An 11,674-nucleotide genomic window follows, 5' to 3' on the forward strand; every position below is an offset into this window, starting at 1 on the left:
ACAGTTTGGAAGACTTCAAAATAAGTTAGTCTATCACACCCCACAGGTACTTCAGGTGTTAAAACAAATTTGTGCCAATCCTGTACATTCATATGCACAGAGATGGCCAAGAATAGGATTTATCTAACCTAATCTAAGAGATAGAAATCTAATCTACACAGTTGTCTAGGCTACAGTTCTGTTGTCAATTGAGAGAGGCAGAAGTCTAAGATAGGAGGTATGAATCACCCCTCTGGAGGCAAATCTCTCTGTTGACTGCAGAGGGAACCTAGGAAAGTTGCTTAGACTAAACATCTAACATTCAAATGATCAAAACTAAATGAACTGCATCGTATTTGAAGTGTGTGAAGAGTACACTGAAACCAATGCAACTATTCCCCTGACAAAATTTATGTCCGTGATAAAATAATTATATAATATGTACTTTACACTATCCTTTTTTTATGGGAAAGGCTATTTACCTGCAATGTGTTTAGAGGAATACAGCTTTGATCCCTTACTGTTATTTCTTTGTTAAAAATATTATGGGATGTAAGTCAGAAAGGTCATATATAGAAAGAAATACATTTAGCCGTACTTTGCAAAATATTTTAAAATATAACTTTTGCTACCTTACCTGATCCTTCATTCATTGTTAGAGCTGGCCAATTTGTTTTTGAATGGGAGTCTTCACAAGAATCAATGGAAGTAAGATCAGTTATTAAAAACTGTGGTATAGAGGTGTTTGTGAATAACAAAATTGAGAAGAAAATGTTATTGTCATATATCAGCAAAAACTAATAATGATCATACATCTGAACCCTTAAAACTTCAGCCAAGAATAGCTGCGATGTTGCCTGACTTCCAAGATATTATTCATAATTGATTTTTGGTAGGAATGTGCATCTAGTATTTCGAGAGGTAAAAAATATTTCTTTGAAACTCCTTTGGTAAACTTAACAAATCTTAAAGAGGTTAAGGACTTTTTAGTCTCACATGCCTGAGAGGCATTTTGTGGTCTTGCTGCCATTAAAGATAACAAAAAAAGGTTTCTACAACTACATCAACACAAAAAGGAGGACTAAGGAGAATCTCCATCCTTTACTGGATGCGGGGGGAAACTTAGTTACAAAAGATGAGGAAAAGGCTGAGGTACTCAATGCCTTCTTTGCCTCAGTCTTTAGCGGCAAGACCAGTTGTTCTCTGGATACCCGGTACCCTGAGCTGGTGGAAGGGGATGGGGAGCAGGATGTGGCCCTCACTATCCATGAGGAAATGGTTGGCAACCTGCTACAGCACTTGGGTGTATGCAAGTCGATGGGGCCGGATGGGATCCACCCGAGGGTACTGAGCGAACTGGCGGAGGAGCTGGCCAAGCCGCTTTCCATCATTTATTGGCAGTCCTGGCTATCAGGGGAGGTCCCAGTCGACTGGTGGCTAGCAAATGTGACGCCCATCTACATGAAGGGCCGGAGGGTAGACCTGGGGAACTATAGGCCTGTTAGTTTGACCTCAGTGCCAGGGAAGCTCATGGAGCAGATTATCTTGAATGTCGTCACACAGCACTTGAAGGGCAACCAGGCGATCAGGCCCAGTCAGCATGGGTTTATGAAAGGTAGGTCCTGCTTGACGAACCTGATCTCCTTCTATGACCAAGTGACGCGCCTGGTGGATGAGGGGAAGGCTGTGGATGTGATCTGCCTTGACTTCAGTAAGGCTTTTGACACCGTTTCCCACAACATTCTCCTCAAGAAACTGGCTGCTCGTGGCTTGGACTGGCGTACGTTTCGTTGGGTTAAAAACTGGCTGGATGGCCGGGCCCAAAGAGTTGTGGTGAATGGAGTCAAATCCAGTTGGAGGTCAGTTACTAGTGGAGTCCCCCAGGGCTCAGTGCTGGGGCTGGTCCTCTTTAATATCTTTATCAATGACCTGGACGAGGGGATCGAGTGCACCCTCAGTAAGTTTGCGGATGACACCAAGTTAGGTGCGTGTGTCGATCTGCTTGAGGGAAGGAAGGCTCTGCAGGAGGATCTGGATAGGCTGGAGCGATGGGCTGAGGTCAACTGTATGAAGTTCAACAAGGCCAAGTGCCAGGTCCTGCACCTGGGGCGCAACAACCCCAAGCAGCGCTACAGGCTGGGAGATGAGTGGTTGGAAAGCTGCCTGGCAGAGAAAGACCTGGGAATACTGGTTGATAGTTGGCTGAATATGAGCCAGCAGTGTGCTCAGGTGGCCAAGAAGGCCAACAGCATCCTGGCTTGCATAAGAAGCAGCGTGGCCAGCAGGTCTAGGGAGGTGATTGTCCCCCTGTACTCGGCTCTGGTGAGGCCGCACCTCGAGTACTGTGTTCAGTTTTGGGCCCCTCGCTACAAGAAGGACATGGAGGTGCTCGAGAGAGTCCAGAGAAGGGCAACGAGGCTGGTGAGGGGTCTGGAGAACAAGTCTTAACGAGGAGCAGCTGAGGGAGCTGGGGTTATTTAGCCTGGAGAAGAGGAGGCTCAGGGGAGACCTCATTGCTCTCTATAGGTACCTTAAAGGAGGCTGTAGCGAGGTGGGGGTTGGTCTATTCTCCCACGTACCTGGTGACAAGGGGGAATGGGCTAAAGTTGTGCCAGGGGAGGTTTATGTTGGATATTAGGAAGAACTTCTTTACTGAAAGGGTTGTTAGGCATTGGAATGGGCTGCCCAGGGAAGTGGTTGAGTCGCCATCCCTGGAGGTCTTTAAAAGACGTTTAGTTGTAGTCCTTAGTGAAATGGTTTAGTTGAGGTCTTGTTAGTGTTAGGACAGAGGTTGGACTAGATGATCTTGGAGGTCTCTTCCAACCTAGACGATTCTGTGATTCTGTGATTCTGTGACATAAGTCCTGGAATGAACACTCAAAGATATATTTCCTCTGCACTACCAAATCACTGAATATGAATATATTTCTTCCTTTGCGGAGAGCAAATAGCTTTGTTTTTTTTTTCCAGGGATGGAAGGAAGCATATCCCATCTGCCTTGAGGCGTTTGATTTCAAGAGCCCTCTCTTCAGGCAGCATGTGTTTGTGGGGAGCAGAGGCTCCGCGTACACGCAGCTATAAGCAACTTGCCAAAACCCACTCGGCAAAACACCGTCCTGCTGACGTAGCTGAGGGGGTGACTGCCGTGAGAAGGTATAGACTTAAGCAGGAATGCATCCCTGTGCAGAGCCCAAAAACTTGGAAGTTGCCATGCTGAGCAGTTAGGAAATCCACCCCCGTAGCCCAGGGTGCACAGCTGGAACACAGCCGCAGGCCTCTCGGCGGCAGCTGCAGGACACACTGGCATCAGCAAGTTGCTGAGACGCAGCACACCCTGAAAACGCTGTGATATGCCCCTTTTTCACAGCGGGCAGGAGGTGTGTAGGCAGACACACAGCCGAGGCATCTCCACATGCCACTCAGCTGTCAGCTTTGTAGCGTCGGCCTGGGATCAGGTGGATTTCACTCGGCGCTCTGGGGAGACAGACTTTACCGCTTTGTGACTCACGCTTGACTGGGGGGAGTGGGAACAGCAATCATTTGTGAGTCACTATATTGTATAAGGCTTTGGAAAATCATTTGCCTGCATACTGTATAAATACATATTGGAAGTGTATTAAATATGTTAAAGTAATTGGAACACAATTAAAATGTTCTGAAGCAAAAGAAAAAGAGAAAGGTTACTCATTACCAGTCTCTTCCCTCTCACAGAGATAACCTATTAGCAGAAATGTGCAGTATTTTCCTTTTCAAGTAGTCAAGGCTTTAAAATTCTGTCTCGAAATAGAACCATGTGAATAGTTTGGGGTGGGGGTTATATTTAAAGAAAAAAAAAATAGCAAAGTTATTGGCTTCCTGACATTTTTTTTCTTTTCTTTCTTCCTTTTTTTTTTTTTTTTGAGTAATGATTTCAAGCACAAGAAAAATGCAAGTTCTTCTGAAACTGTAGGAACAAATAGATTTTGAAACTCCCTCTGAAAGCAAAGTTGTGCAAAGGCCTACTGCTCCAACTAAGTCCTCTGAATATGATAGACTGTAAAAACTGTAACACAGGCGGGAAGAAGCCTGCGGGATGGAGTGATGGTCCATGCAGTTCTTTGCTTTGCTAGAATTTAAATGTGGACCTTAGAAAAAAAGTGTCTTTGGGCTAGATCTACAAAAGACCTGAGGTGTCTGAAGCCTCTAGAAAAACATATAAGTTGGGGTGAGATGCCCCACACTTGGATGTGTCAATTGATGGCAATACCAACCACCTTTCCTCAAGACTGAAGCCATGTATTTGGAAAGGAAGAAATTTTGTCAAAAGTGGCTATTTTGGGGACAATTAGCTCTCCAACTCAGTGCTCTGCATGATCAGACAAGCCGTGGTGGAACATGACGGGTGGTGGCAGGACGGGAAGGGGAACTGACCCTCTTCCACACCACCTTTAAGTCTGGAGTTGCAGACAGGTCAATTTGCAGAGAGCAACTGCTTCTTATCACCAAAAACTGAAGCTAAACTAAGACAAATGCAGGCAATAGCTGGTTGCTAGATAATTGCTATCACAACAAAAACAAGTTAAAAACAGTTCAGGCCAGGGCGAGTCTGGGCATGTTTCTAAGCCGTGCAGTGTCAGGTCAGCAGAAAGCCCTTGACCTTGCAGTGGACAAAGTCGTACTCAGTGGGCTGCACAACAGGGGCTGGGAAGCAGAGGGGAGGTGAAGGATGGTCCTTTCACTGCTGTGAGAAGCAGATCTGCCTTAAATAACATGTGGTATAGTTGGGGCAGTCTGTATCCTCAGTCTGGGTATCAAAAAGTGTCCTGTTAAGATACTCCTTGCTAAGCCAGAGATGTGACTCACTCTGTTCTAGAATGCAGCCAGGGTGCCTGGGGCCAACTATTTCCCAAATTATAGCCTGAATATTAGCCCTGATGTGAAAACCTCTTCCTTTGTATTTTCAGCCACAGGGAGCAAACCCTCCAGTCTCTCCAGAGTGTTGGGATGGTGAGAATATCATTTTTTTTCCTACATCTGTAGGCTTTCTGTCCCTCCTGTGCAGACAGAAATATAGAATTAGTGGGTTCAGGAGAGAGCAAAACCAGCATAGCAGCAGCTCAGAGTATAAGTACTCACCTGGTAGGGCAAATCTGAATTTATATCTAAATTTAGGTTAAACAAAATAAATAAAGCAATAAAATCTCAGTACAGGATATCAGGCATTTGGGCAGAGGTTGGGATCCTGCTCTTTAACTCATTGGCTTCTCTTACAAAGCGTGGCACCTCTGCATGTTGCAGGTGGCACCCCTTCAGTAGTTTCCGCCACCCTTTTCGCATGACTCCTTAAACCGTCAGAGTCTCTGTGTACCTCTTTTATATAGCGCCCTACCCACGCTGAAGGACACATTGCTCTGTGCAGGCTCTTTGGAGCATTTCTGCTGGAACACCCTGTGAGCTCCGTGAGACCTCTGTGATTTCCCAACGTTATCCAGCCCAGCATTAACTCCATTCACTCCACAGTGCTGACTGGCTCCTTCTCCCAGACAGGGAGAGGTGTTCCCTTCACAGTCACCTCAACAGCAAGTAGGACAGAGTTTAAAAGATACTACAAGCCTCACAATAAATATTAAAATACAGCTAACCTCCATTTTCCATGAATTCCCCATTTATCTGTGCTCTTTTTTATTTCCTAAACAGGGGCCCAGCTGATATCTCTGCAAAGCTGATGATAAGAGCTTAAATTGAGGGGGTATTGTTGGAATCTTATTTTGTTAATGTGCAAACAAACAAACACAAATCCAGTGTAAACCAGATTATTATTATTATTATTATTATTATTTAACTCCTAAACTCACAGCCATGTGCTTATAGCTCAGTAAAGTGCCCAGAGTAATACCGAGACAGATCAAAACAGCATTTTACAGAAGACAGAAAATCTTTCTGAGTAGCTCAGATGTAAAATGTGACCTGTGTACTACCTGAGCAGTGGAAATAAAGGAGAATGAATGGTCTTAATCTCATAGGGAACAATTCTGAAATGGCTAATATAACCAGCTAAAGCCACTACTTTAAATTAATTACTGGATTAAATTTTAAAAATGAATCTCAGAATGCTGCTTTTCAGCAGACAGAAGGAAGAAAAGACATTTCACCTTTTCACAGTGTTTTCTATTGGTTGTAAAGATTTTAGCAGACAAATAGGCTAGATGTTATTGTCAAAATCACTGTGATTACTACAGAGCAGGTCTATAGGAGAGCAAAGACCTGTACAATAGTAACAAAATTGCATCAAATAAAATATTAAGGAAAGGAAAATGGTAATTCTGAGCTCTGTGGATTTCAAGGAAAAATGACAATATTGATTGTGGCCCAGAAGCCAGAGTAATAAAATATCACAAGATAAAGGTATTAATTTTCCTTGACTTGGGGCAAATAGTCCAGTCCCCAATGAGCCTTTTATTTTTTTTCTAAAAGAAAAAAAAAATTTATATATATATATATATGAGGAAAGGAGGACAGGTTAGTTTTGCACCTCTGCAACTGTGATAGTTACATATAAATTATTTTTGGATACATAAAAACATGTAAGAGTTTTGCAAAGGGAACGAGAAGTGAAATTTTCCAGCAAATTTTCCATTGGATTTTTCATAAGATGAACAGAAATATATTTTGGGGGGAGGAAAAAGACTATATCCTTCATATTTTGAGGTGGGGGTAAGGTGAAGATTAACCGCCGCATTCACTAACTCTTTATTCTCTTTGCAGAATAATATAACTGGATGATGTGTGGGCATTTAATCAGACCCACACGTATGCAAAATCAAACACACATATATGCAGAGCGACTAAAGAACAGAGACTTATCTGTCCGGATTCTGGAGCAACATGAAAAAAAAATAGATTTTTTTCTTCAAACCCAAATCTGTTCCCTTATACACTGTAGATGTAGTACAAATTACTTTTTTTTTTTTTTTTCAAAGAAAGAGATTAAAAATGTAGCTGGTTGTTTTTCAAACAGATGAACAAAGACCTCTCTGTTCTATTATCAGCGTTCATATCTGTTCTGGTACAGGATGTGTCATTGCTCTTTGTACCAAAATGTTACTGCATATTGTAACATTCATTGAGAAAAATAATTAAAAGGAAAGATCAGGAAGTGGCTAAACCCTAACTGTATCACTCTGGGATCTACATGCGTAAATCATGTCCTGTGTTACGGAATGAACTCAAGAGACAAATTAATATTCTCTAACATCTCTGGAGAATTCTGGAAACTTAGTCAAATTTTGGGTAATTTTATGCAAGTATTGGCTTAATATTCATGAAGCACCTGAAGATGTCTTGGCTTTACCAGAACTTTTTTTTACTCAACAGTTTCGAAAATAAAGTCATTAACTCATGTATAAAAAACTTCAGTAGGCTGGCCTGATTTTGGAAGTGCCAAGCAGCCACAGTTTTCACTAAGATCAGTGAAAATTACAAGTACTCAGTAACTGGAAATCCAGGGGCTTTTGTTTATTTTTAAACTGCATTCAAAAGATTTTGGCTATCTAAACCTGAAAATTTTAAACCTAAGCTTGGTCTTGTAATGATGTTATAGGACAGAAGTTTGGGTCATTATTTTAAAAGAGGAAAGTTGCGTCATTAAGATTGAGGTAGAATAGTCAGTTCAACCTTGGTCTGAGGTCTTTAACATTAAGAAAATATCTTCTCATGTTTTGGGGATTTTTCCTGAAGTTTCATTTGTGATGTAATTAAAAAGAACGCATACTCTCCCATGGGTATTTCAGGAGAATCTGGTGTCATATTTAAATACTTGTCAGAATAGAAAATGTGGAGGTGGGGTGAGAATACAGGGTGAAAATTTCTCTTGGGAAACATTTTCATTTCCACTGGAGTCAGTGACAGAATTCCCACTGACTGTTAAAGGCAGTACAACCTAGTCAACACACACACACATACACACAAAAGCATAAACAGAAGCATCCCAAGCCTGATGAGACTTCATTACATAATTTTAAAAATATGAAGGATAAATACGGGAGGCTAAATGACATATACATGTTTTATGCACCGTTAATAAGTGATGAGAAATAAATAAATGAAACTGAACATGCCCAGTGCACCATTGCTCTTCACAGGATGTGATATTTCTAAAAACAGAAAAGATGATTTTGTGTGCAAGTGCCATGAAGGAATAGAGGTTCAGCAGGGAAAGATGTAAACAGAGCACCAACACAGGCCCAGTGGGAGTGTACAAATGTGAAGGAGGGCACAGCTTCTCTCGCTGTGCATCACATGGAAAGGCCAAGGTAACACACAAATAGCACAGGTCTAAAACATAGTGGTAGTTGCCCCCTCAGGATGCTTGATATCTGATTTTTTTCCTTCATTTTTGACTTGTCTCTTGTGCCTGAGAAATTGTTGCTGGCTACTGGTTTTAAGTGCCTTGTATATATCAGGTTTGTTTCCTATTTTTTGTGCCTTACTTCTCTGTTGAATAATTTATGCTATGAAAACCAAGTTAAGCAACAAGCTTTTTTTGTGCTTTGTTCAGAAAGCACTGATGTTAGTGGTCACTGGCTAGGGAAAGAAAGACCGTCCCAGGAACAGTTTGAGACAAACATTTTGAAGGTTTTGAAGATCAAGACCAGATCCTTAACTTAATTACATAATAATAAAGGCCAGTTGCTAACTTCCTCCATTTGAAGAATGATATGTTCATTCTGCTTCTAATTGGCAGCTCCTGTAGGAACCCATGGCTCACTGCAATGATCTCAGTATGACAGCTCCAAGCAAAAGCCAGCAAAACATCAAGAAATACCTAAGCACAGAACACAACTGTTTTCTCTTAGCTGATGATTTGCTTACAAAAATAAATCTCACCTGTTCCAAAATTCTGACACAACAATGAAACCACAAGCAGTACCAAGCACATTGATTACCTCTGGAGCAGCCACAGGAGCCTCCCAACAACTCCCCGTAACTGGCTGGTAGCTGCTGAAAGCAGACATAGGGATGAATATGTGATAGCTGTGCTTCTTTGTTGTATGCCGTCCATGTAGATTCTGTTCTTAGCAGGCACAAACACCACAAAAAGTAAGACAGATTATCCTGAAGAATATTATCCATGGTGGTTATGCCTTTGCCCTTAATTTTTTTATTTTTGTTTTTTTGACTTCCACATGTCAGGGTATGGAGGGCCCAATAACTGAGACCAGTGAAGAATCCTTGCCTCAATAATCCCAATTTCTGTGAGCTGCTGGAGGTTGGATGTGTGATCCAGACTCTTCTGTTTATGGCAGAGGTGGAAAAACTAGGGATCTGGGCTCAGTATCTGGTTTGAGAAGTCCAAACTGGGAAATGGTGTCTGAGCATCCATTGCAAAGGTCATTGTGAGAATCGGAGCAGAAGCCAGAGCCAAGTGAAAGACTACCAGAGTGAGGTAAACCTTAAGTCCAAAGAAGGTTGTAATGAAGAAGGTTTACACGTGCATTTAGAAAGAAGAGGTGCTTTTCTAGCACATGATGGGTGTATGATCTGGAATATGCTCTGGTGAGAAGCTGAAAAAACAAACAAACAAACAAACAACAACAAAAAACACCAGTGCCCTCTTCTCTGCATTCAGAAACTAACTATGACAGCTACCTAGAGTTTAGCAGATAAGAAACAGATGGTGTTGTGAGAACGTGGACCCCATTTGTTCTGGGCTGTACCATCAACGGTAAGAAAGTTCTCAGTGATGGCTGTGGTTATCCCTTACATCTGCAGCTTTTGGCAGCCTGGAAATTATGAAGGGCACAAATGTCAATACAGTCTCATATACAAGGGTTGCAATGAGAGACTCAGAATCCAATGAACAGGCCCCTGAAGAAGAGCTCACAGTTTAAAATAAAGAGCAACATTTCAGTTATTGGAAATGTATCAGTGACCATCTCAATCCATAAACCAGCAACAGAGTGTACATCTACCCCAGTGCATGCTGACAATTCAAGGCCTAAAATCAGCACGATAACCTTGCACCAGAAAGTGTTGGGGACCGTTGTATCAAAACACATGACCAAGTTCATGAAGATCAAGTTCAGCACTGAAGCTTGATATCCACATTCAAAATATATTATAATTAGATAAAAGTTATTGATTAAGCTAGCTTTAATGAAACCAGGTCTACTCTGATTATGAAGCTCAGCAGATCATTCCATGAATTAACTGCACTATGTCATGTGGATTTGCTGACACAGAGTATCCTCTTTTCAATTATTTCTGCACCACACTTCATTTTGCAGCGCTGATGTGTCCTCAGAATGCATAAAACAACAGAGATCTGTTTTGAGTTGAGACAGCTATGCAGATTTATACCAGCTGAAGATCTGGACTATAATATCACCACATTCCTTTCCTGCATGCAACATAATACTGCTGCGCTGGAAGCAGCTGCTGAAGTTGCCGTATTGTGACTAAGGGCAACCACCTTACTTCTAATGAAACAAAACCTTGTCACATGTAATGGACAGTGACTTGTGATTCCATCCTGTCTCCTTTAGGAAAAAAAAAAAAATATATATATATATATATATACACACACATATGAGGAAGCTGGTCTGTATATGAAAGACTATTTTTCAGCCTGTACGGCTTTGGTGATAATTGGTCATCTAAAAGAGCCAGTATCAACAAAAATGAACCTCTTCCTTGCTTCTATAGTTATAAAAAAATGCAGATAGGACATGCATTTATGAAAAAGTAAAGAAGAGATGTCATATTCTCCCATGCTACACAAATGTTGCAGCCAATCCTCCTTTCCACAAAAAAACAATTAAGTAATGATAGCACAAGTATATTATTCAGGGACCTAGCCCCAAATGTCACTTTCAATTCTGAATATTCCTGAAGTCTGGAGTAGTTAGGATATCCAAACCTTTCCTCATCACTAATTCTATATTTCTTGTGTTTCACAAGCTGTTTTTTGTTGTTGTTATTGTTGTTTTCTTTAAGTGGTAAAAGCCTTGCAGTTTGTCCAGCTGAGATGTTCAAGCTTTTCAGCAGCAGGACTCCTTAGTTCACGAGCAGGATTTCTTTGCACAGGCTAGAAGGCAGGAAATTCTGTATTAAATACTGTAGGAAGAGTGAAATAATTGCAAACTTGATACTTCTTCATGACTCCCACATTGAAAACCTCTGTTCTGTGGGAAATGGGTTGGGTGAAGAAGATCTCTATCTACTCTTAGCTTGTAATGGTCTGACTTCACTGCATTTCTATGCGGGCCTGATCCAAAGCCCAACAAAGCCAATGGAAATCTTAAGGTGGAAAACATATTGTAACAATAACTGAGAGCAAATTTTTTGCAGCAGTGAAGTAGCATATCCAGCTGAATTGGCACTGCAATCCTAACATAGACTATTCACCTGGCCAGCTGAGTCTACTGCCTTCATTGCTGCAGTCAGCAGAGTGAAATCCTATGAACAGTTTAGGAGTATTTTAGGAGTTTAGTGAAAGACAAGGACAGATGAATAGCATCAGCAAGCAGACTGGGAAGGGAGGAAAAGCAGTAAATCTAAAGCAATGGTTGGCATTTACTGGTTTTAGAGCCTTTCAAAATATGCAGGGTCCTTTAGAGAAGGAGACTATAATCAAATACCAATCTGATGTGGTAAGTGATGCTAACAAGTTTAAGAAGTGGGCAGCTGAAGGTTATAGCAACAATGTCAGACAATA

This window comes from Cygnus atratus, chromosome 3 (assembly GCF_013377495.2).
Source record: "Cygnus atratus isolate AKBS03 ecotype Queensland, Australia chromosome 3, CAtr_DNAZoo_HiC_assembly, whole genome shotgun sequence".
In the NCBI taxonomy this organism is placed as follows: domain Eukaryota; kingdom Metazoa; phylum Chordata; class Aves; order Anseriformes; family Anatidae; genus Cygnus; species Cygnus atratus.